This window comes from Tripterygium wilfordii, chromosome 10 (genome assembly GCF_013401445.1).
Source record: "Tripterygium wilfordii isolate XIE 37 chromosome 10, ASM1340144v1, whole genome shotgun sequence".
NCBI lineage: Eukaryota > Viridiplantae > Streptophyta > Magnoliopsida > Celastrales > Celastraceae > Tripterygium > Tripterygium wilfordii.
Window position 1 is genome coordinate 8,192,218 of NC_052241.1, and position 27,278 is coordinate 8,219,495.

At 36.0% G+C, this 27,278-nt stretch overlaps 1 pseudogene; it reads right to left on the reverse strand.

The window, feature by feature from the left end:
- Positions 1–1,448: 1,448 nt before the first annotated feature.
- LOC120007152 lies at positions 1,449–25,852 on the reverse strand (annotated as a pseudogene).
- Between the last annotated feature and the right edge of the window lie 1,426 nt (positions 25,853–27,278).

Genomic DNA, 27,278 nt, shown 5'->3' on the forward strand with positions numbered 1-27,278 from the left:
AAGAGAATAGAGAGGTCAATAGTGATAGTGCACGGCTTAATATGATTGCAAAGTGTTTTCACTTTCTCCAATGAGGCACACGGCTCAATAATTGGTTAGGACTTCAATCCTTGTCTTTAATTCTCTTGATTTCCTCTCTCAAAGATTAGCTCCACAAATGATTCAGCAATAAGCTCTTCACAGAATAGGAAAGAAAATCTTCTTTTAAATCTGAATTGTCTCCAAAAAGTCTTCTTTCCTCCCTTTAAATTCACATGCCTAGCACTAATTCAATATTCCCTTGAATTTTGGCTGCGGATTAGGAAAGTACTTAGGTATTTCTTAGCATGTCATAGGTCTTTCAATACCATTCTTGGATTGCCGGAAAGACACGTATAAAAGCTAAACCTCAAATGATCTAAAAAATGCTTGTAAGCTCATTTGAGCTTCATACTTGAAACATAGGTTAATCACGTTCAAATAATCCAAATTTTAATATGGAACACATAATCACATATATATGAATATTCATGTAAAGTTTCAGTTCAAACAAATATCATATAGTCATATACTGAGACACATAAATCAATCGGATAATAACATTGCGCAGCAATTTAGGACAAATATTTGAGCAATGATTTTGAGCCGGCAAACGTTAAAATTTCTTAATCATATCTTCAGGAAAAATGTTCATTATGTTGTAAATAATGTTTCTGCCAAATTTCAGTTTAATCCGAATTCATTTGATATAAAAATGATTGTCTAATTCTCAACTAAGTTTAAAGCACTTCAATGAAAATCGATTTCATGCAACACTCAAATTCATCACATAATGCATTGAATCAAATAACATTGCATGGTACAATCATCAAAACTAAATTGTGGAACCTTAGGTCCAACAATTAGTGCATATTTTGACTAATGAATTTTTTTTGTGTGTTGTCAATTCTGATTTCTACTGGGTCCTAGTCAAACGATCTTGCTAGTACTGCTGTTGCACAAGTGAGAATTGTATATATACGTATTTACTTTGACAAAATTTACAATATATAAACGGGAGAAAACAAAAAATTAATATAAACGGTAAAAAACAAAAAAAAATTAATATATCCATATAGAGATATATGTACCTCACTATAACCATTTTAACAATTTTAGATTTTTAGGCTAGAGTTTCAGATAATCTATTAATATACTGGAAGATAATACAATATGATGAACAAAAAGAAAAGAGGAGAGAGAAGAACCAATGATAAGAAAGTGAAGAGCTTTATTTCAAATATTACAGACATTATATCCCTTAAATAAGGAGTTAATGGAAATTTAGAGAAAAAGTTGAAAGAGAGGAAAAAAAAAGAAGAGAGATACCACGCATCAATGATCAGATGGTGTGTTCCAGACCAACAGTATTGATCAATGCACAAATCTTAATAATGAAAATCTGAATGTTAGAAGTCGCAGAACGGCTACTCTAAACAGAGATTAATTAATCAAAGTTAGAATCTCTTCTTATCCAGCACTCAGACCAAAAATAAAATCCATCTGGAGGTCTGGAGATGTTAGAAAACTTAACGAAAATGTTCCCGCGTGTAAGGACTAGTGAGATAAAAGAACCATTAGATGCCAATGTCGGGCGATCAGGACCCAGATGAAATGTACTATATGTACCCAAAACATTTCCTATGAAAGAGAAGGTATCAGAAGCTGGTTGCTACCTATACGCAGAGGGCGATGACGTCGGCAAATCGAGAGAGTGACTTAGGAGGGTACAATCCTCGCAAAGCAGGGTCAACAATTTTTGACAATGCATCTATGTCATGTAACTGTGGGGTGGCCCATCGAACCAGACTTTGTTCCGATTTTGGTTTTTTACTGCCGAAAAAAAAAGCAAGCAGTACAATTCAGATTTTGAGATAAATAGACTAGATTAGCACATAAATTATCATATCAATCACACAATACCCGTCATAAGGCATCCGGCCTGTCAATAATTCTAGCATGACCACTCCAAAACCATAAACGTCACTCTTTAGCGTTTAGGCTGAAGGCTTCGCGCACTCTGGAGCATTATATCCTACACCAAGGTTCAGGCTTGTGCGCTGACAAATGCCAACCAGAAAACATTTCAATTCATTAAGAGGAAACTGGGAAAAAATTTAGTTCTGAAGAAGCCAAAAATGTTTCAATGCACAGCAATCACTGCAGATGTAAAATATTACTTTTAAAAAGCCTAGAGACTAAAGATTAAACTACAAGCATATTGGTTTTCAGAGATTATGCAGTAGCCTGATCATCCAACAAATTCATTTGAGCTAATTTAACTATGGAACGTCAAGTTTAACAACCCGTAATTCTTCGTCAACGACAGACGAACATGTGATCCAGTGGTAGAGTTGTGGGGGTGTAAAATAGAAGTTTTAAGTTCAATTCCAGTAAACAATCACTGCACATATTATGTGGTCATGTTTGTCCCTAACTCCACTCATTGCGGGAGTTTTGTGCATAGGAGTTGTTTACCTTAATAAAATAAAAATAACGAAACGAACATAGATGATACTTGGCATTGTTTATGTGAGCCAAATTGAAGTGATTTTTACAGGTAAAATCTGAGAATGGTTTATCTATTTCCACTTACAACCCAAAAGAAATAGACTCTACTCCATTCCAGTAAACTCTGACATGGCTAGGTGGTTGCACGTTATCATGATCAATTTTTTACAGGATTTTCCCCACTTGCAGTTAACCAAATCACAAAAGTGTACCAAATTTAGTTACTTTTCAAAACAAAGACAAACTTCTAGCTGGGCAGTTAAGCATGGCCTATGCATAAGAAAATTTTAACGTAATTTGCGTACTTTTGAACTTGCAGCAAGTCATGATGAAAGTACGCTTAAAATAAATAAATTTCAAGAAATAGAACCTGATGAAACTTTGCCAATCCATAGTCAGAGAGACAAGGATTAAGCTTGGAGTCTAGAAAAATATTTGACGATTTGATGTTCTTGTGAATTATGGAAGGAGAACAAACTTCATGGAGGTACCTGAGTATGGAAGCATTGCCCGAAGGGAAAAAAAGGGTACTATTATTAGTATCAAAAAACATAGGGTTATCACATACTTTAGGCAAGACACAGAAAACATCCCACATTCATGACTCAGGATCAGGTAAACAATTGTGGAATTATGTACAGTACAGTACACCACAACATGTTAGTGCCATTCAATCTCATGAAAATGCTAACAGTGACCTAATTTGGAAAATATGATATTATGAAACAAATGCATGTACGTTAAAAGTTGGAAGCCAACCTGACCTATAGGTCAATTTTGATGCATTTCAGCATCAACTGCTTACGTACCCATCTTTAGAAAAGGCATGTTAATGCATTACTGATATAAGCCGTAATGGCCTACGCTAATAATAGAATGCGAGCTAATTTGCTTAAATATTTAAGCATAGAGAGCGAGCAAATTTGCTTAAATATTTCTGTATTTGCTATCTTTACAAACCCAATCAGAGTAAACCTACTGAGTCTGTTTTGACTCTGTCCCAAGTCTCTTGATGTTAGCTATGTTTTGGGGCTAGACCACAGTTTAATGACAGGAATTTTCGTGATCGACGAAAGCATGATGAAGCAATGCCTCTAGGAGGTAGAATGTGTACAGAACTACAGATCATCAATTTCTCCGGAGAAGAAGAGATGACTGTTCTCAAAAATAAGTATCTATTGTTCCCAATAATGAACCTATTGAGACTACTACTGAGACTAGCTAATCTCTGGTTACTGTTTTAGCTACTGACTCTATCACGTGAGTGTACATCTCAACTACAACGGCTACTTTGCTTCTCAAACGGCTATAATGTCATGTCTCTTATACTTGTTAATGTCTCTCTCTTCTTATGTGTACAACCTCTATTGGTGACCTTTATCTTTTGGTTCTCTTAGATACATGTATATATATACTGTGTAAGCTGTGTCCTTTTTGTCTTAATGAAAATAGGAAATCTAAGTTCCATTATGGTATCGAAGCAGGTTTAAACTCTCGATTTTTTTTTCCTTCAAATCTTGATACTACATCTTCTACCTCCATGGCCTCTGGATCTCATGGGGATGTTTCTGCAGTTGCTCTTTCTTCTAATGGCAAGCCCCTTGCTGCCATTAATGGTCACTCACAACTTGCCATCAAGCTCAAAACTACCAACTTTACTGCTTGGAGACTGCAGCTTGTATCTGTTCTTCGTGGCTACAAACTCCTGGGTTATGTGGATGGAAGTAGTTCCTGTCCACCAGACTCAGAAGTTGACAACAAGGATCACTGGCTCTGTCAAGATAGTTTACTAGTCAATGCGATTGTAGCCTCTCTTCATGAAACTACTGTGCCTCTTCTCGGGGTGGTCTCTTCCAGCAAGGAGGCCTGGGACAAACTACACAGCCTATTTGCCAACAAATCTCGATCAAGAATTGTTCAACTGAAACAGCAACTGGTAAATGCTCAAAAAGGCAACAAGACTGTGGAAGACTACCTGAATGGTGTCAAACAAGTATCTGATGAACTTGCCTTAACTGGTCATCCTGTTGACAAGGAGGATCTAGTAATTTTCGTTTTGAATGGACTTAGCTCTGACTACAAGGGCACGGTTGATTCAGTTAATGGCAGAGAAACTCCTATCAAGTATGAAGCCCTCAGAACTTTACTTCGTAGTCAAGAGCTATATCAACAGAGGCTTGAACAAAATCAATCTCAATTGTTAGCCACAGCTAACTATGCTCAACAACAACAACAGAACTTTTCAAGAAATTCTGCAATCACTATCGTGGCTCTAATTCGAGACCACAAGGCAACTACAGATCAAATGGTCCCTCTCAATCTCACAATAATAACTCAGGCAGTTCTGGCTATCAAGGTTATCAACACTCAAATCGCAACGGACATGGAGGTAATCGTCCGAGAACGCGTATCTTTTGTCAAATCTGTGAAAAGCCTGGGCATTCTGCTAGAACCTGCAGGAAACTTAAATTTTTTGCCAATGAATACACACCCAGTGCCAACTATGCAGCAAGCTCCACTGGTTACCAACAACCCTTCCCTGTTCAGCCTTGGCTAGTTGACTCCGGTGCAAGTCATCATATGACTACAGATCTTGGCAATCTCACCATCAACTCAGAGTATGATGGAACTGATGGAGTAAAAATTGGTGATGGCACAGGTTTGTCTGTAACTCACAAAGGCACATGTCACATGCACACTCCTCAAACGACATTCACACTCACTGATACACTATGTGTTCCTGATATTACTAAAAATCTTATTTCTGTTCATCAATTTACCAAATCTAATAATACTTTTATAGAATTTCACCCTAATTTCTTTGTTGTTAAGGATTTGAAGTTGGCAACAACTCTGGCTCAAGGTCCATGTATTGATGGAGTTTATCAATTCAATTCCCTGAAATCAAAATCTGCTTTTGTGGCTCAGAAGCTCAATGATGAAGTGTGGCATAAACGTCTTGGCCATCCTAATGCTGCCGTTCTTTCTTATTTGCTAAAATCTGCTGGATTGTCCACTAACATTTCAACTTCATCTTCCCTGTCATGCAACTTCTGTGATATTAATAAAAGTCACAAGTCTCCATTTGGAGCATCTACTGTTAAAAGCACTGGTCCTTTACATATTATATACTCGGACGTTTGGGGACCAGCCCCTATTACTTCATTGCTTGGTCATAAATACTATCTTCTGTTTGTTGATCACTTTACTAGGTATACTTGGTTGTTTCCTCTCTTTAATAAGTCTGATGTTCTTTCTGTCTTTCTACAGTTCCAACGACTAGTTGAAAGACAGTTTGAAGCAAAAATAAAAACACTATATACAGACAATGGTGGAGAATTCATCAAACTCAAGTCTACACTGACTCAGTTAGGGATCTCCTGGATGCAGTCTCCACCTTACACACCTCAACATGTAGGACTTGTTGAAAGAAAACACAGATATATTGTGGAGACTGGAAAGGCTCTTCTCTGTCAAGCAAAGCTTCCATCCTCATTTTGGTCCTTTGCTTTTGAAACTGTTGTCTATTTAATGAACTGATTACCTCTTACTTCCACCACACCTTAGTCCCCATATCAACTTTTGTTCCATAATCTTCCCAATTATCACAAACTTCGCATTTTTGGTTGCTTATGTTACCCTTGGTTAAAGCCTTATGCTACCCATAAATTAGAACCTAAATCTGCCCCATGTCTTTTCTTAGGCTATTCTACCTCTCAAAGTAGTTTCAAATGCTATGATCCTTCCACTGGAAAAATTTTTCTTTCAAGAAATGTGGTCTTTCGAGAATCCACTTTTCCTGGTCTAAATGTCTCTTCCATACCTTCATCCATCACTGCATCCCCTACCTTACCTATCACTGGTATCTTACCTAATCCCAACTCTTCAATAACCTCATCTTCTAGTACTATACCTATACCTATTGAACTTACTGTATCTAATAAACCTACTGAGACTACTACTGTCTCATCCATGCCTTACGAAATGCCTCTCTCTACAACCAATGCCCCTAGTTCCTCCAACCCTTCCCTAGTTCCACCACTTACTACCAATGCCCTTAGTTCCGCACCAATTCCATCTCTTACTACATCCTCTGATCCTCCTCGTACCCACAACATGACCACCAGATCCATGCATAACATTTACAAGCCCAAATCTCTTCACCATAGCACCCTTCATCCTTTATCTGAATCTCCTGAACCTCGCACCGTGTATCAAGCTCTCAAGTCTTCCCATTGGCTTTAAGCCATGAATGATGAACTCACTGCCCTTTCCAATCATCACACCTGGACCTTGGTTCCACCCGAACCCTCTCATAAACCCATTGGCTCAAAGTGGGTGTTTCGCATCAAAAGGAAACCTGATGGTTCAGTTCAACGTTACAAGGCGCTTGGTTGCTCAAGGCTTTCTTCAACGTCTCGGTCTTGATTACAACCAAACATTTAGTACCGTAATCAAGCCAACTACGATTCGCCAGGTATTGTCCTTGGCAGTCATGTATAACTAGCCCTTAAAACAATTAGACGTCAATAACGCATTTCTTCATGGAACTCTCACTGAAATGGTTCTTATGAAGCAGCCTCCAGGTTTCATTGATCCAAAGTATCTGCATCATCTCTGCCTTCATCGCAAGTCTATCTATGGTTTAAAACAGGCTCCGAGAGCCTAGTTCACAGCTCTACGCGATGCTCTGCTTGGTCTTGGTTTTATCAGCTTTAAAGCTGATCCTTCCTTATTCATCTACAAATCTCATTCCATTATCATGTATATTTTGGTTTATGTGGACGACCTCATTCTTACAGGTTCTAATGTTGATTTTATTCACAGGATTGCAAGTGCTCTGGCCACTCAATTCTCTCTTAGAGAATTAGGGGACCTATCCTATTTTCTTGGCATTGAAGCAATCCGCTCCTCCGACACTCTTTTTCTCTGCCAACACAAATATATTCGTGAGTTACTTGAACGAGCTCAAATGGAGGGGGCCAAACCTGTTGACACGCCTCTGCCCTCTTCTTTTAACCTATCTCAGCATACTGGAACTGCTCTTTCTGATTGTTCTCTCTACCGTCGGCTCGTTGGAGGACTTCAATACCTCTCCCTTACTCGTCCTGATATAAGTTTTGCGGTTAATCGGTTAGCCCAATATCTTTCTCATCCCAAGACTGGTCACTGGCTTGTTTTAAAAAGATTGCTTTGTTATCTTAAAAGCACCATCCATCATGGCATTACATATTGTTCCAGTCCTAGTTTTCGTTTGCGTGGTTTTTCTGATTCTGATTGGGCGGGGAATCCAGATAATCGGTCCTCTGTCACCTCCTACATCATTTTTCTGGGTGCCAATCCTATTTCTTGGCGATCTCGTAAACAACGGGCCATTGCTCGTTCATCAACCGAAGTTGAATATCGCTCCTTAGCCGCCACTTCTTCCGAAGTTGTGTGGATTACACATCTTCTTAAAGAACTTCGTGTCTCTTTAGCTCATTCCCCTTTACTCCTCTGTGACAACTTGGGAGCTACTCACCTAAATCTTAATCCAGTTCATCACTCCAAGATGAAGCACATTGCAATTGATCTTCACTTTTTGCGCGACTTAGTTCACAAACGGGTCCTTCGTGTTCAACATCTTCCCACTGAGTATCAACTTGCAGAAATACTCACCAAATCTCTCCCACGTCCTCGGTTCCTCCAGCTGCGTGACAAGATCAGTTTGTCAGATGGCACCCTGATCTTGAGGGGGCGTAATGAACCTATTGAGACTGCTACTGAGACTAGCTAACCTCTGGTTACTGTTTTAGCTACTGACTCTATCACGTGAGTGTACATCTCAACTACAACGGCTACTTTGCTTCTCAAACGGCTATAATATCATGTCTCTTATACTTGTTAATGTCTCTCTCTTCTTACGTGTACAACCTCTATTGGTGACCTTTATCTTTTGGTTCTCTTAGATACATGTATATATATACTGTGTAAGCTGTGTCCTTTTTGTCTTAATGAAAATAGGAAATCTAAGTTCCATTACCCAACTCTCTCTAGTGAAGTCTCATGTCTATGGAAATTGAACTGCATGGAACTTCAAATCCTTGAAATTATTTAAAAGTTTATTTAAAAGTTTATGTTCTTTGGCCATTAAACTTCTAGAAGGGAAAATGTAACTTGGAAACTACTATGAATATCTCAGTTTAATGTTCATACATTCAAGTGCCAGTGTTGTTGTCATTTTTTTCTTTATATTATAATCATTAACTTGAAAGGATTTGAACCAGAGACATGACCCACGTTCAAATCCTAAGGAGTAGGATACCACTAGGCCAATAGCTGTTATCTATGATTACGCACATTAACCGAGAAAAGTAGCAGATTCTTTATGTGATTGAATCCACAGCTTCTCTCTGCTTCAATGAGGATTTCTAACGAAGTTAGGAAGATAGGTCCCTCTTCTTCACGGAAAAAAAGAAAAATAGGGGCACATCCTCTCTCCATCGTCAAGCAAACAAATTTTAAAACCATGCAATAAGGATATTCTCGCCATGAACAATAAATATAAAAATCATTCCAGAACAATAGAGTTCACGTATTAACTTACTCAACAGCTCTTGCAGTGCCCAAAGCAATCCCGACTCTGGTGTTCCAAGTAAGAGGTTTGCTGAAGTCATCCGACAAGTGCAGGAAATCATGAAGTGAACCATTTCTGAAATACTCATATATTAAGAGGTAATGTCCTTGCTCTGAACAATAGCCAAAAAGTTCAGCAATGCTTGGATGGTGAACTCTAGAGATGTTTGAAATAATCGCAGAAAATTCTTCTCCCTTCCCCCCATGAAATAGTGAAGAATCAATCTTTTTCACTGCTAGAACCTGTTAAGCAAAAAAAAGATCAAATTGAAATTTTTATAATTTATTCAAGATTTCAATGCTTCTAGACTTGTCTAATGACCATATTGAGCACAGATAACTCAAAATATTGTGAACTACTTTGAACTTGAGAGCAAAGATTCTTTTATGAGCAAAAAGAAATGTGAAGCTATGTCAGAATCTTCCTGAAAAGGATAAGAGGGATTCGAAGAAGAAAAATTACCACTTCATAAGAGAATATTATCTCCAAATAACTTTAAGGATGATAAATGAACAGAGCATGACAGCCCAAAAACAAAGATTTGTCTGTGCATTAATGTAAGACAAAAACAAATAAGAAAAGGAAGGGCTGTCGTAATTCAATTGTGGCAATGATATGAGAATTATTTAGAAGAACAAATAACCATATTCCAGCTTCAATTTGCATTGTCTTTGCATAAGGCGGTGCTTCTTGTGTTAATTGAAATTGCTTGAAGAAGACAGCATAAACTGTACAATAAGCAGGAGCTAGGCTTTCTTAGCACCCAACAAGAAGCAAAAACAATTTTTCATAAGTTTCCGCTGAAAATTTTACCCAACGCCATTAATAAAATATCAGCACAGGTACCCAAAAAAAGTAAGCCACTTACTCAGAATTTGCTTTTATATAAGTGGTTCTTTAAGCAGTTTTCATCATGCAAAAGGCCAAACTACTTTGTAAGAAGGGTTTTAGAGAGAGTTTTCAGAAATTGGACTCCATAATAAACAAGTTATGGTAAACTGAGTGGCAGAAGGAGAAGGAATAGGAGAGAGTGGTTTACCTTCCCATCAGGATATGTTGCAAAATTAGCAGTAGCAGTCTGCAAGTCTACTAAAGAATAAGCTGTTGCATGAATAGACGTACTTCTTTTTGCCATCAGACAATTCGCAAATTCACTGTCACTAAATGATTGCACCCTATCAATAAATATGAACCACTAGATATGATAAAGCAAGTCTACTAAAGAATAAGCTGTTGCATGAATAGACGTACTTCTTTTTGCCATCAGACAATTCGCAAATTCACTGTCACTAAATGATTGCACCCTATCACTTATCAAATTCTTGACTGAAGGAAACTTTTGCAAGGACTTAATATCATTTGGAGCGGATGAATCCAGTGATTTAAAATCTGCAATCAATAAAACATCAAATTAGTCAAATTACGAGGTGAAGTACACAATAATAATATTCATGCCATTGAAAATAAGGAGAAAATAGACCACGAAAGACCAGCTGAAATATTTCAATTAAGGGTATTATAAACAATAATCATTTAACCACACCTATCAACCTGAGGAAGACTATCAAAAAGATCAGGCACCATGCAAACGGTAACTAGTGAAGGATTAGGTATGGTGAGCCATTACTTTAAAAAGGTATGGAAGACCAGTATCTAATATGTTTGAGCTTCATATATGTATTTTTTAATCTATTGATTGAGCTAAACTGAAAATCCAAAGATCGTAGCTGAAAAGGACTTGCCATTGAAGAAGATGTTATATTCATGCGAAAAATGACACAAACCCCAACTTTTCATTTGGCATGCCGGATTCTACTAAAAGGGAGTGGTTTGTATTGAATCGCATTGTATAAGTTGTTTTCTTCTGATCATTTTTTCAACATACTGAATAAGACCATATGATTTTTATCATAATATTAAATAAATTAATTCATTTTATATGTATATAAATAAGCACACAAACAGATGTTCTATTGTTCATGTATGTATGTAAGTTGTCTTGGACTTGTGCAACCCCGTGATAAGATAATATCATAAAACCCCAATAGGGTTGATAACAAACAAAACCAGATTAGACCATCTGAACATTGTCCGGTTCATTTTTTGCATTAGACCCTGGATTTTGAACAACTTATTTCACTCCCTTGGTAATCAGCATAAATGTGGCCTAAGTTGATAACATATAATATCTAATGAAAAACATTTTTTCCCATTATGGTTAAAACTCTATGACATGGACATGGATTTCGTCTACTAGATAAATAAGCAAAGGAATTGATGGCTCGCCTACTCTAATATGGAAATTCAAGTCATGTTTTATAAATAAAACATTGGAGCATAGGAAAGTTACCTTGGTAATCTTTGGGTACGTCATGCGATAATTCTAGAGATGAGAGGGAAGAAAATGCTCTACGGTGGCTGGCCCTTCCTTCATCAAGAAAATGTGGAGATACAGTAGATTTTCTCTTTGAGAATAGAGTAATCAGAAGTGCGAGAACCACTAGGGTACCCACAACTGATAAAGCTATGGCTAAACCATTGACACCAGACTTCTTGCCGTTCTCTGGGTCATTCTCTTTTTCCGAAACAGGACGTGCACCAGGGGGAGGTGGAGGAGCTGACCCTTTTGACCAAGAATTTCCACCAGTTCTACATAAAAGACAATACAATCAACAGAAACAACTTTTCAAGCACTATGTAAAAGAAAAAAAATTAACAAGATACTTACTTTAAGTTATCAATTTCCTTCAGTTCATCAGGGATTCAGCCAGTGAATTGGTTGTTTTCAACGTTCCTGCCAGCATAAAATGGAGCTTGCTTTATATGGTTTTAAAAATCTGTAACTACTATTTGTACCAATTGAACTTTGCTTATTTTCAAGTTCATCAGAATAGCTTGAACATAACTCTTCTAGTAGGCTTCCCTAGTAGGTGGGGTCGAGGACATGCAGAATGTACATAGACCTTACCCCAACATAATATGTGAAGAGATTGTTTCCAAGGATTGAACATGTACCCTCTAAGTTGCACCCCTGCAACTCTACCACTGGGCTACATATGTTCGCCTATAACTTCCATACTCAATGTTTCACTTGATTCAATTTATTAACTTATTCAGCAATCATACAAGAAGAGCCAGCAAAACTTTCTAAGATTCAAAATTCAACTTGAGATTTTGTTTTCGCTCTCTTTTTTTTTTTGGCCCCTTCTAACCCTGAAGAATCAAACAGCAAAAGGAAGTGCACCTAGCAACTTCTGAACAGATTCATAAAAGTCACCAAATAGTCTCATCGATAGGAAGCAGGAGAATAATAAATTCTAGACTGACAGCCAAATCATTAATCCTTGGACTCCCGAATGTCTATTCTTTAAGAATCAAAAAGTAAATGCTAGACAATTTAAATAAGCTTTGCAGAATTGAAATCACACCTGATTCAAGAAATATATATTCTGCTGCTTCACAGAACATTATTTTGAATATGAAGGGTAAATCAACCACTGTTGGACCAAACGTCCTACATTTTAATTTTGATGATCCAATATTATTGTGCTATTTGATTACATGCACTATGTGATGAATTTAAGATTGAATTTGAGATTGATTTTTATTGATGAGGTTTATACCTACTTGTGAACTCACTAATCATTTTTATATCAAATGAATTCGGATTAAGATGAAATTTGGTAGAGACATTATTTACATCATAATAAACATTTTTCATGAAGACATGACTAAGAAATGTTGACTTCTTCTTACTCAAAATCGTTGCCCAAATATCTGTTTGAAATTGCTACGAAATATTATTATTCAATTGATTTATGTGACTTATTATATGACTATATGATATTTATTTGAGCTGGAAACTTACATACACATTAGCCTATCTATGCAAAGATATTTGGAGAGAGAGTTGGCTGGGATTTGATTTCAAATAAAGAAAGACTTACATATTTGATTGAAGCCATTAAGCCATGAATTATGGAGAAGGAAATCAAATAAAGGAGTTCTCTTTTTGACTTACCAAAATCACAATAAATTGAGAAGATCTTGCAGATGATTCTTGTATGAATAAAGAAGGGGCAAATTCAAGGATGTTTTCAAAATTGGAGGGAAGACTTTGACATTTGAAGTTGATTATGTTACAAGTGCAAAATTCAAAGCTGAATACATAGTTTGACGTGTCAAATTAATGCGTCTAATTGAGAGAAAATCATGGAGCTTTTTATACAAGTCAAAAGAAGTTGGTTCTATCACATGTTCCGAAGACTTTTACAAGGCAAAATCTCATAATTGAAAGAGAAGAATCAAGACATTATTGCTGACTTTATGGATGATTATCTCAAGAGCTAAAATCGTGGGAACATGATTTTTCTTGGCCTATATAAGCAGCTCCTTAGCACAAGAGAAAATACACAAGAAAGAGTTAGAATTATCAAAGCTACTTGCTCTCAATTTCTCACCCAAGCTCATATAATATTCTTCTATCTTACTTCACCGTTTGCTTAGTGCAAACACAGGTGTGAAGAACTAAATCTTCATTGTTCATCTTCACCGATTGCTATTGCAATTCCAGGTGTGAAGAATCTTTTCTTCTTGTGAGCTCTTCTAAATTCAAATCCGATTTTCTATTCGTGAGCTTCACTTTAAAATCTCTTGAGAGTTCCTCCTAGTTTGTTGAGTGCAAACACTGAGTGAGTGAATCATTGAGCCTATCTTTGTAAAACCCAAACCGGGTACTATATTTGTGAGATTTTGGAAGAGTTGGGGCAATTTTGAAACCCTTGTATAAGAGTTTTGTGGAGCTCTTGAAAAGCCACACCTTAGTGAAGGTTTGAAAATCCTAGGTGGTGAACCTAGGTAGTAGACGTAGGAGAAGGGTCTCCGAACTACTATAAATTATTTGTGTGTTCTTTACTTGCTTTACTTTTACAGCTTTCATTAACTCTTCTAATTTAACATAACTTGTTTCATTTTATTTACTTTACATTATTGTTTATTCTGTTCATATTGCTATTGTCCTGTAAAAATTGCAAGTTAAGTACTTTCTAGTGCTTATCTTGTTAGAAGCTTTGCTTCAATTGGTTCCTATTGTGCAATTTATTCATATTGCTCATATAGGTCCATTTGTGCGCAACTATACTTTGCCAATAATTAAATTGACAGAATTTTGCATCTAGACGCATTATATACTTAAGTTACAAGTTTGCTTGGAAATAAATTAGGGAAATTGTATTAGTAAGACTCACTTTGTGTGCTTGGTGTGGTGCTTGATTTGTGAAATTGATATAAGGGGATTCCTATTCGGAATTTGGGGACACAATTCACCCCCCCCCCTCTTGTGTAACCTAGGTCCATCAATTGGTATCGGAGCAAGGTTTGGCTAGACATTAGGATTAACACCCTACTAGCTTAGATGGCTTACACATTATCTCATGGTGAGACTGAGGGTCTTTCAATGAACCGTCCTCCATTCTTCAATGGTAAAGACTACGGATTTTGGAAAACTAGGATGAGAATTTTTTTGACATCACTAGATCTTGACTTATGGGATGTAATTGAAAATGGTCCACATTGTCCTATGAAAAAGGAAGGTGAAAATTTAGTAAAGAAGGATAGGAGTGAATGGACTAGTGATGAGAAAAAGCTAGTGTGTCTTAATGCTAAGGCTATAAATGTTCTTCATTGTGCTATATCTAGATCTGAGTTCAATCATATATCAACTTGTAAAGATGCTCGAGAAATTTGGAATATGCTTGAGTTAAAACATGAAGGTACAAGTCAGGTTAAAGATTCAAAAATAAATATGCTTGTACATCAATTCGAAATGTTCAAAATGAAGAATGATGAACCTGTTTGTGATATGTTTGCACGTTTAACTTCTATCTGCAATGATCTTGAGTCTCTGGGAAAAGTTTTTACAAATGCAGAGAAAGTGCAAAAGGTTCTAAGAAGTTTGCCTAAAACTTGGAGGGATAAAGTCACAGCCATACAAGAAGCTAAGGATCTCCGAACCTTGAAGATGGAAGAGCTCATTGGTTCTCTTATGACACATGAATTGGATATGATGAGTCGTGAGGATGAAGAGGAGCTGCCAAAGAAGAAAGGAATAGCTCTAAAAGTGGATGATGAGGATAGCTCAAATGATGAAGAGGAGGCAGCCTTACTAGCAAAGCATTTTCGTAAATTCATGAAGTTCAAGAAGCAAGGTGGCTTCAAGAGTAAGGCACATGGAAAAGGTAGGAATAAAGAAGATCCTACATGCTTCAAGTGTGGCAGACTAGGACATATGATAGCTAATTGTCCGAAGGCCTCCAAGACCGGATTCAAGGGTAAGGCAAAGGTGGAGAAGAAAGCTTTCAAGGCCACTTGGGACGAGTCTTCGGATGAGTCTTCAAGTGATGAAGAAGAGGAGATCAAGGCAAATTTGTGCTTGGTTGCAAAAGAAGTAAGAAACTCATCTCCCACAGATGAGTTGGTAAGTGATTTAGAAAACCCTTCTAATGATGAATTATCCAATGCTTTTGATGAATTGTATGTGCAACATGAAAATTTACTTCTTAAATATAAATTGATTAAGAAAGAAAATTTTAGATTAAAGAAATTGGAATCTGCTCATACACATGAAATTGAAGCACTATGTGCTAAGGTTATTGAGTTAGAGAAGGAGAACGAAGTGCTTGAGAAGCACAAGTGTGTTGAGTCCCATGTTGACTCTTACACAAATTTAGAGCTTAAAAAGTTGTATGAGTTTGATGATTTACAAGCTAGATTGCATGACTTAGAATCTGAATTGAAATCTTGGGATGAACATGAAAGTGTTATGTTATCAAATGCTTCTTCCATGCAAAATGAACTTGATGAATTAAGGGAGAAGAATAAAATGCTAGAATTACAATTTTCTAAATTCAACATGAGTTCTGAAAAATTAAATATGCTTTTATCATCTCAAAGACATTATTTGGATAGGAGTGGAATTGGATATGATCCAATGAAACTCAAGGAAAGTTTGAATGCAGGTTTTAGTGGCACAAGTAAAATGGATAGTACTTCAAGAGTAGCTGCCCATATGCCTAGGCACAATGGTGCTAGAATTTCACATTCAAAGCCTAGAAGAGTGCACTTGAGAAAATTTTGGGTGCCTAAGGGCATAAATGATGTAGATATGCATGCTTATATCAAAAATGTTTATAATGTAAATGTACTTGTCAATGTGAAAACTAACCCTAAAGGATCCAAGATTTGGATACCTAAGATTGTTTGAATCTAATTTGACAGGTGAGTCTTAAATCTAAGTCCAAGACATGGTACTTGGATAGTGGGTGTTCAAGGCACATGACTGGAGATACAACACTTTTCACATCATTTATTGAGAAGAAAAACGGAGGTAATGTCACTTTTGGGGACAACTCCAAGGGTAAGATCCTAGGAATAGGATCCGTAGGTAACAACTGCTTCTCAATTGATAATGTGTTGTATGTTGATGGTCTATCATTTAACTTGATAAGCATAAGTCAATTGGTAGATAAGGGTTACGTTGTGAAATTCAAAGGAAACAAATGTTTGATTAAAAATAATTGGAAAGAACTTGTTATTGTTGGTTATAGAAGTGGGAATGTATATGTGCTTGATCTTGACTCCTTGTGTAGTGAAAATATACCATGTTTACTTGCATCAAATGAAAGTACTATGATTTGGCATAGAAGGTTAGGACATATTGGTATATCTACATTACAAAAATTGTGTGCAAATAATTTGGTTAGAGGTTTACCTAAGTTGAAATTTGATAAAAATCATGTGTGTGATGCATGCATTAGAGGTAAACAAGTTAAAGAGTCCTTTAAATCAAAACATGTTGTTAGTACATCTAGGCCACTTCAATTGTTGCATTTAGACTTATTCGGACCAAGTAGAGTTAAAAGCTTAGGTGGAAAATGCTATGCATTTGTGATAGTTGATGACTTTACTAGATTCACTTGGTGTGTGTTTCTTACTCATAAGAATGAGGCGGTACATGCTTTTGAAAATCTTATAAAAAGGTTGCAAAATGAACATGATTTGCGTGTAGTAAAAATTAGAAGTGATCATGGGGGTGAGTTTGAAAATTATGGATTTAATGTGCTATGTGATTCATTAGGCATTTCTCATAATTTTAGTGCACCAAGAACACCCCAACAAAATGGGGTTGTAGAGAGAAAAAATAGGACATTGCAAGAATTAGGAAGAACCATGTTAATTGAGTACGACTTGCCAAAATCTTTTTGGGCCGAGGCTATAAACAATGCTTGTTATATTTCAAATAGATTGACCATCAGAAAAATATTGAATAAGACCCCCTATGAACTTTTGTATGGTAAAAAGCCCATGGTAGATTATTTTAGAGTGTTTGGATCAAAATGTTACATATTAAACACCAAAGATAATGTAGATAAATTTGATGCTAAAAGTGATGTAGGAATCTTTCTTGGCTATTCAACACACTCTAGAGCATATAGGGTATTTAATTCTACATCTAAACGTGTTGAAGAAAGTATACATGTAAAATTCGATGATATAAATTCACTTGATTCTAATGTGCATGAGAAAGATAGGGAAACAGGTTTGGAAGGACTTGAGCTCCCTCAATCATTTTTAGAAGTTACTCAAGAAATACCTCAAGAGGAAAAGGCCACGGATCAAGAGGGAATAATAAACAAAGAAGCATCTCCAACTATACAAAAAGATGTCCCAAGAGATGCTAGTGATGAACAACTCATGCATGATGAAGATGATGTCCATAATGATCAAGAAGATCTGAGTTTTCAAAGATACAAGGTCATGCGTTCTCATCCTAAAGAGTTAATAATTGGTGACTTGTATGATGGAAGACAACCAAGAGCCAAGAAAGGGTCCCAACGGTCAATTTCTAATCCCTTTAACTCATTTGCTATGTTGTCTTTAATTGAGCCTAAATCTGTGAAAGATGCTTTGTGTGATGATAATTGGGTGATTGCAATGCAAGATGAGTTAAACCAATTTGAAAGAAGTAAGGTTTGGAACCTTGTTCCAAAACCTGAAAATCATTCCATCATAGGCACTAAATGGGTGTTTAGGAATAAGATGGATGAGAATGGTAATGTAACTAGAAATAAAGCTAGGCTAGTTGCCCAAGGATATAGTCAAGAAGAGGGCATAGACTATGATGAAACCTTTGCACCGGTTGCAAGGTTAGAAGCCATTCGGTTACTCTTAGCTTTTGCATGCTTTAGGGGTTTTAAACTTTATCAAATGGAAGTCAAAAGTGCTTTTCTAAATGGTGTAATTAAAGAAGAGGTATATGTAAAACAACCCCCTGGTTTTGAAAATTCAAAGTACCCACATCATGTTTACAAACTTGACAAAGCACTTTATGGTTTAAAACAAGCTCCTAGAGCTTGGTATGAAAGGTTATCAAAATTTTTGCTTGAAAATAATTTTTCATGTGGATCAATAGATAATACTTTGTTTATGAAATATAGAGGTAATGATATTTTGATTGTGCAAGTGTATGTTGATGATATTGTATTCGGCTCTACGCTTGAATCCATGTGTAATGAATTTGCAAAGTGCATGCATTCTGAATTTGAAATGAGCATGATGGGTGAATTAAATTATTTTCTTGGTTTACAAATTAAACAAACTTCCCATGGCATTCATATTAATCAAGCAAAATATACTCGTGATTTGCTTAAAAGATTTGGAATGGATTCATCTAAAAGTTGTGCCACACCTATGTCTGTGGGAAACAAGTTACAATCCGATCTTGATGACAATGAAGTAGATCAAAAATTGTATAGATCAATGATAGGCTCACTTTTATACTTGACTGCATCTAGGCCAGACATCATGTTTAGTGTTTGCATGTGTGCTAGGTATCAATCCAAACCTAAGCAAACACATTTAATGGCTGTGAAAAGAATTCTTAGGTACTTGAAAGATACATCATCACTAGGGTTATGGTATCCTAAGAACTCAAAATTTGATATTCTTGCATATAGTGATGCGGATTATGGTGGTTGTAGAATCGATAGAAAGAGTACTAGTGGCACATGTCAACTCTTAGGTAATATGCTCATATCATGGTTTTCAAAGAAACAAACTAGTGTAGCATTGTCCACTACCGAGGCTGAGTATATGGCCATAGGTAGTTGTTGTGCCCAATTGCTATGGATCAAGCAACAATTGCTTGATTTTAATATGGACTTTGACCACATTCCAATTTATTGTGATAATATTAGTGCAATACAATTGACAAAAAATCCCGTTTACCATAGTAAAGCCAAACATATAGATATTAGACATCATTTCATAAGAGATCATGTGCATAAGGGAGATATTGTACTTGAACATGTTGAAAGTGAATTTAATTTGGCTGATTTTTTTACCAAACCTTTGCCTAAGGATAGATTTAATACTCTTAGGGATGCATTAGGCATGAAAGAAGCTCCTTAGTTGATCAAATAATAAATCTTTGTGCATTTTCATTAACGTATGATTCATATGCATAATTTAGGGAGAGTATATATAACAGTACCATTTTCGGGTTGATTAGGAGAGACTGAAAATTGGTTATTCATCTCAAGTTTTTATATAATATCATTTGTATGTATATGTGCATTCGAGGCCCAAAAACTTAACTCCTTTTCTACTTCCTTTTTTGATTGATCACAAAAAGGGGGAGAAATTTGATGATGTAGAAAGTGCATTAGTTGCATTAGTGCATGAGTTAAGGGGGAGAGTGTTTATTTTTATATTTGGGAATGAGTGAAGTATGAAGTAAGGGGGAGCTTAGTGCCCTAAAGGCTTATTGCTCAAACTTTAAATATTAAATTGTATGTGCATTAGTACATTTCATACATTCAAGTTTGGTATCAAATTCAATTGATATCAAATAGCTTTCTACATGCTAGGTTTTGTAATCATCAAAAAGGGGGAGATTGTTGGACCAAACGTCCTACATTTTAATTTTGATGATCCAATATTATTGTGCTATTTGATTACATGCACTATGTGATGAATTTAAGATTGAATTTGAGATTGATTTTTATTGATGAGGTTTATACCTACTTGTGAACTCACTAATCATTTTTATATCAAATGAATTCGGATTAAGATGAAATTTGGTAGAGACATTATTTACATCATAATAAACATTTTTCATGAAGACATGACTAAGAAATGTTGACTTCTTCTTACTCAAAATCGTTGCCCAAATATCTGTTTGAAATTGCTACGAAATGTTATTATTCAATTGATTTATGTGACTTATTATATGACTATATGATATTTATTTGAGCTGGAAACTTACATACACATTAGCCTATCTATGCAAAGATATTTGGAGAGAGAGTTGGCTGGGATTTGATTTCAAATAAAGAAAGACTTACATATTTGATTGAAGCCATTAAGCCATGAATTATGGAGAAGGAAATCAAATAAAGGAGTTCTCTTTTTGACTTACCAAAATCACAATAAATTGAGAAGATCTTGCAGATGATTCTTGTATGAATAAAGAAGGGGCAAATTCAAGGATGTTTTCAAAATTGGAGGGAAGACTTTGACATTTGAAGTTGATTATGTTACAAGTGCAAAATTCAAAGCTGAATACATAGTTTGACGTGTCAAATTAATGCGTCTAATTGAGAGAAAATCATGGAGCTTTTTATACAAGTCAAAAGAAGTTGGTTCTATCACATGTTCCGAAGACTTTTACAAGGCAAAATCTCATAATTGAAAGAGAAGAATCAAGACATTATTGCTGACTTTATGGATGATTATCTCAAGAGCTAAAATCGTGGGAACATGATTTTTCTTGGCCTATATAAGCAGCTCCTTAGCACAAGAGAAAATACACAAGAAAGAGTTAGAATTATCAAAGCTACTTGCTCTCAATTTCTCACCCAAGCTCATATAATATTCTTCTATCTTACTTCACCGTTTGCTTAGTGCAAACACAGGTGTGAAGAACTAAATCTTCATTGTTCATCTTCACCGATTGCTATTGCAATTCCAGGTGTGAAGAATCTTTTCTTCTTGTGAGCTCTTCTAAATTCAAATCCGATTTTCTATTCGTGAGCTTCACTTTAAAATCTCTTGAGAGTTCCTCCTAGTTTGTTGAGTGCAAACACTGAGTGAGTGAATCATTGAGCCTATCTTTGTAAAACCCAAACCGGGTACTATATTTGTGAGATTTTGGAAGAGTTGGGGTAATTTTGAAACCCTTGTATAAGAGTTTTGTGGAGCTCTTGAAAAGCCACACCTTAGTGAAGGTTTGAAAATCCTAGGTGGTGAACCTAGGTAGTAGACGTAGGAGAAGGGTCTCCGAACTACTATAAATTATTTGTGTGTTCTTTACTTGCTTTACTTTTACAGCTTTCATTAACTCTTCTAATTTAACATAACTTGTTTCATTTTATTTACTTTACATTATTGTTTATTCTGTTCATATTGCTATTGTCCTGTAAAAATTGCAAGTTAAGTACTTTCTAGTGCTTATCTTGTTAGAAGCTTTGCTTCAATTGGTTCCTATTGTGCAATTTATTCATATTGCTCATATAGGTCCATTTGTGCGCAACTATACTTTGCCAATAATTAAATTGACAGAATTTTGCATCTAGACGCATTATATACTTAAGTTACAAGTTTGCTTGGAAATAAATTAGGGAAATTGTATTAGTAAGACTCACTTTGTGTGCTTGGTGTGGTGCTTGATTTGTGAAATTGATATAAGGGGATTCCTATTCGGAATTTGGGGACACAATTCACCCCCCCCTCTTGTGTAACCTAGGTCCATCAACCACAACAGAAAAGCTCTCAATTATGATGAAGAGCCACTGAAAATTATCATAGATAGTCCAGGTCTCAAGATTAATTTAATTTAGATTTGAGCTACTGCGCCACAAATCCTTAAGGTCCAGGTTGGCAAGCGCATTAATTGGACCAGTGAACTTATTGTTTTGCAAATACCTGCATGAAGAAAAAACAGGATTACAAAATCAAATGTCAATCCTTTTATCTCCTTTTTATTCAATAGAATTATTTCCTTGCTTCTTACAGTGAGGAGAGTCTCTTAAGCGATGCAAAACTCTGCAGCAGATTGCCTGTTATTGAGTTGTAGGATAGATCCCTGCAAGTCAGAACATTGACACACCCAAATATCATAATCTCAATAACATTAGAGAAGTAGAATCCCAAAATCAACTTGACTTATTACGTTATAGATTAAGGCAGGAAACAACATAACTCTGTACCTCAAATTAACACAGGATATGTGGTGAATGGAATGCTGTTATACTAGATAAAAATAACTTTAATTTCAGGGTGGACTACTATTCGTAACATGGATAAGAAGAGAATGGATATAATTATCTCCAAAATAATCACAAAGTCTATATAATTTGAGCTATCACCATTAAAAATGAGGTCAAGTACCGTACTTCAAACAAAGAACCTAATCTTGTATGCAGTGGCGGATCTACAAAATGGGCTGAGGGAGGGCTTGGTCAGTGGCCGAGCCAAGAATTTATAGGATGGGGTCCAAAGGTTGATGGAGGTTCGGGGAACAGCAGCCCCGAAAATCATGTTTAGGGATATTTATTGAAAAGTGATCGGGAAAAATTAAATATGTATATAGTCATTAAATTTAAGTAAATATTTATATAGTCATTAAATTACACATCACAAATTAAAACATAAAATGTTCAGGATAACATCAAACATATGACTTCTACATTAACCATACATATTACATAGTTATTAGAAAATATAAGTATTTTTGGTAATATATATATATATATATATATATATATATATATAATGTGCAAAGAAAAATGTTCAAAAATTTAAGGGGGCTAGTGAGGAGAAATACATGTCTTTTAGAAAGTTGTATAGTTTATCACATTATAAATATTATATATATGTAGTAAAAAAATTTTAAAAGTTCAGGGTACGCTCAAGCCCGCTTGAGCCCGCCCTGAGCCAAGTGTGGCACCGCCACTGCTTGTAAGAGACAAATTTTGTTACTATATATAATTGCTTGAAAAGGGATTAATCGGAACCTTGTATAGATCAAATTTTGCATCAAGATATCTGTGCACAAGGGTGAATCCACAGATAGAGACAGAGTGAGAACTTATAAACAGTGTAGTGACATAGAACAATACACTGGAAATCCTGGCTGTTTTACTGAGAAGCAAGCAAAGATATTATTTCAATAACAACTAGGAATTTCCCCAAAAGCCAGAAGGTATTGTGACTCAACTGATTTGACGCTTTACATTTATTCTATGATGAGAAATTTGTAACACAAATAACCTTTCGGCAATGCTAGTAATACTTACAGCATTTGAAGTTTTGGAAGTTTTCCAAACATGTCGCTCAACTGTCCATTGAGCTTATTAAGACCAAGATCTCTGCACACCCATTACCAGAATATTGAGACAATATACAAACTGGTGAGAAGTTTATATGAACAAATGAAATATGTCTGCTTACAGATATTCGAGGCCCGTCATCTGAGAGAATGAATAAGGCACATTACCGGTGAAGCCATTTCCAGAAAGATCTCTGCACATAATGCTCACAAGATTATTTTCAATAAATTTAAGGTTCATCAAGTGCCATACAGAAAAATGTTGCAATTTTAAAAACAAGCTATCACGTCTGAAAATGCTGCATGAACTCAGAAGTCACTGCTTACTTACATGTGAACTGCATTTGGAGGAAGCTGATATGTTATATCATTCTTGAGGTTATTCTGGCTCAAATCACTCTACTATGACAAAAAAAAATGGTATTCTCAGGTTAAATTCCAGTTGAAGATATATAAAATAAAATCCACCTATTTCAGAAGCTGGGCCTCACAAGTAGGTGACAGAAGTCAAGCCTGACAGCTGGTAGCCCATTGATCCAGTGAGTCCAAGGCCAGACAACCTTCTGCAAGGTTTTACCAGGAAAAGTGCCATTTAGAAATTTCACAAATAAATTGTATTAAAATTTTAAACAGAAAGCTCTAATCACCAGATAGATTTGATAAATGCAAGTATTGACTCTTTATTACATTTCTTTAACAGCTGAGCCTGAGCAAGTGATCCCTTCCCAGGAGTCATCGCAAGGGTCACCACCACTTGATTTCCAAACGTTTAGTTTTGAAGGAGAATTTAAGCTGTTATACATCACATTAAGGGCAGAGACTGCAATAAATAGTTTGCAACATCAGAATCTGTTTAATAGACACCACAGCTGTCAATTCTATTATAGAGAGAAAAAAAAAATGCATGTCCGATATGTGTCCGTGTCGAAAAAAGATTATTGTCTTATAAGCAGCTTCATTGACTAGATCTATTGAGGCACATATAGGCTCAAAGCAGCAGCAGAAAACATAGACCAAATGGAAATACATGAAGGTGAAGAAGTTTACACATCCATCATTACCTTTTCTGGTACACCTTAAAGGCCTAATCAGAGACACAGGCAAGCCTAAGCTGTGGCCTACTCTCTTTCCCAAGGTGACCACTTAAGTAACATAAGACATGGCAAAATTAATTAAAAAAGCATATGTGACTATGTGAGGCATAGCTGCAGTAGAAAATTCACCACCTGGATGCTGTTATGCACACCTAGCATTCAACAATGTTAAGGACTTTGATTCAACAACTTGAAAAATTCCTTAGTGGATGAGGGAGTAATGTAATCCCTATTCCCTCGGTTAGCTTATTAATGCAACAGTTAATATTCAGCTCCTGCTTAAAACATTGGGTTTCAAAATCATAGAGCTCTTACAGTTTCACTTCTGGTCCAACAAAGCCAAAAAAAAAAAAAAAAACTAATATAGAAGAGAGCACATTATTGGTCCATGAGACATTTCAGCACAGACTTTCGACTAAACATGCCTCTGCATAGAAATGGTTTAGTATTACAAGGCCATTAATTGTTCTACCATTAAAAAAAATTATGAATGACAAGCTAACAAGTCTCCCCTGGTGATTGCAGGGTCCAGGAACAGATTGACAGCGCTTTAACCCCGCATTATGAAGAGACTGTTTCCATGGTTTTAATCTAAGTTGCAATAAAACAACTCTATCTAGAGTCGAGGTTTGCCCTTATCAGAAAACCTGAAAAATCAAAAAACTAAGCAAAGTCTCAAATAACAACTATTAAATTCAAACTTGACATCAAAGTTAATTGCAAGTTTGAGAAAACCAAAATGGTATACAAATAAATATGAAAATTTATAATCCCAGATCCCGAACATAAACATAGGTTAGGCCTTTTCGCCATAATACATCAATCTCAATTCAGAAAATTTTCTATTCGAACTCATTAAAGATACAAAATAACCTTCGACAACAGTAGTGTATATTATCTAGTAGAACAACACAAGGAACAAAGGAATTAAAGATGGAACGGTTCCTTCATTTTTCTTGACAACCAAACATGCAAAATTCTTTAAGTTCCATGGATAAATTGACAGACCCTTGATAGTGGCATTGCATTCAGTTTATTCTCCAGCCCATTCAGCATACATTAATATTGTCTACATTAGATGACAAACAGACATGAAGGAATATTTACACAAAAAATCAGCTTTATAAATTAATGCCAGATACCATCGGTAGAATCAGTCTTAGACAGGACATGGGTCCTTATGATCCCAAGATACACAACCAAGAATCCCACAAAACTGTGGCACATCTTCCAACACTCGAAGACAAAAAAAATAATCAATGGTGCTAGGTCTTTCTCTCTCAGAAGAAAATACCGAAAATCATCAGGGGAGGAATTAATGGAGGAGATATTGTGGATAAAGAACTCACAAGAAACGAACCCACCATACAAAAGCTAAATAAAGCAAAATGTATTTTCCATACCCTTTTCTCTTGTTTTGGTTTTGGTGGGTTCTTGGGGACTTCGTGGAAAAAGTTGCTAAATTTGGAATGACAATGGAAATTACAGCTAGAAATAGTGAAGAGAGAGGCATGTTTATGCATCCAAATAGGGTAGAGAGAAAAGTGAGAGATGGAGAGGTGATGCTGTTAGAGTCCGGAAAAACACCAACCTTGTTGCCCACCAACGCTTCAGACTCTCCGATTGTTTGTTTCCCGGGTCATGTTTGGATCCTGGGAAAAAGGATACAACTCATTGAAGATAGATAACCCATAAATATATAGATTTCTTGCTCGAAAGCAAATGCTTTTCTTAAAATTTATTTGAGAATAAAGATAAGAAAATAATAGATAGGTGAATGAAGGAATGAAGAATTGGGTATCCGATTACTCCAGAGTTGCCATTCATCAAGATAGTACCACATTCTTTTAACCCAGTTGTAGTATCAACTTCCATCTCCATTACAATGTCAATTGCCGATGAGCATATTTTCAATTGTGTTCAACAGTCCAGGCAAGCAACAGTGAATTACAAGATGAAGGATGGCAACATATGCACATTATCGTTATCATGAAAAACAAATTCCCCTGATCAAGATTATAGTATTGGTCTAAAGCATACTATAAAAACATACTTTGTTAATTTCCACAAAGCTGAATGTAATTCTTGAGAATGAGAGACCAAAATTCGGGGAGAGTTCGTGTTTCTTGTAAGTGCAACTACAATTGGTCTCTTGGGGATTGTTACTCCCATTGAGGAGTTACAACTCCCCTTTGGTTCAAACCCCCAACTGCCATGGATGGTTGGGAACCCTTCTTTGGAGTGGTTGACTCATCTTGGGTATCCACTCCAAGTGCACCATGACTAGCCAATGCTAATGATGTCAACACAAGATTTGCACTCAAAGGGGGACTTAGAGACAACAAAAATTGCTTCCAAAATGTGTCCTCGGGTTGTCCTGTGTTTGCCTTTTAACAGCTTAATATGACGGGAATTTTGTAAAAATGACCTTCTCAAAAAGTCAAACCAGATAAATGACCCTTTTTTTTATAAACCGCAAAAATGACCTACCTTGTAATTTTTTGGACCCAAATACCCCTAATGTTGAAATATCATTTCTTCCACTCACAATACCAGAATACACATAACCCTCTTAACAGTTATTTCTCATCATCTTATCTGCACTCGATCGGCTATTTCTCATCATCTTATTTGTTCTATAGAGCTCGAAAAA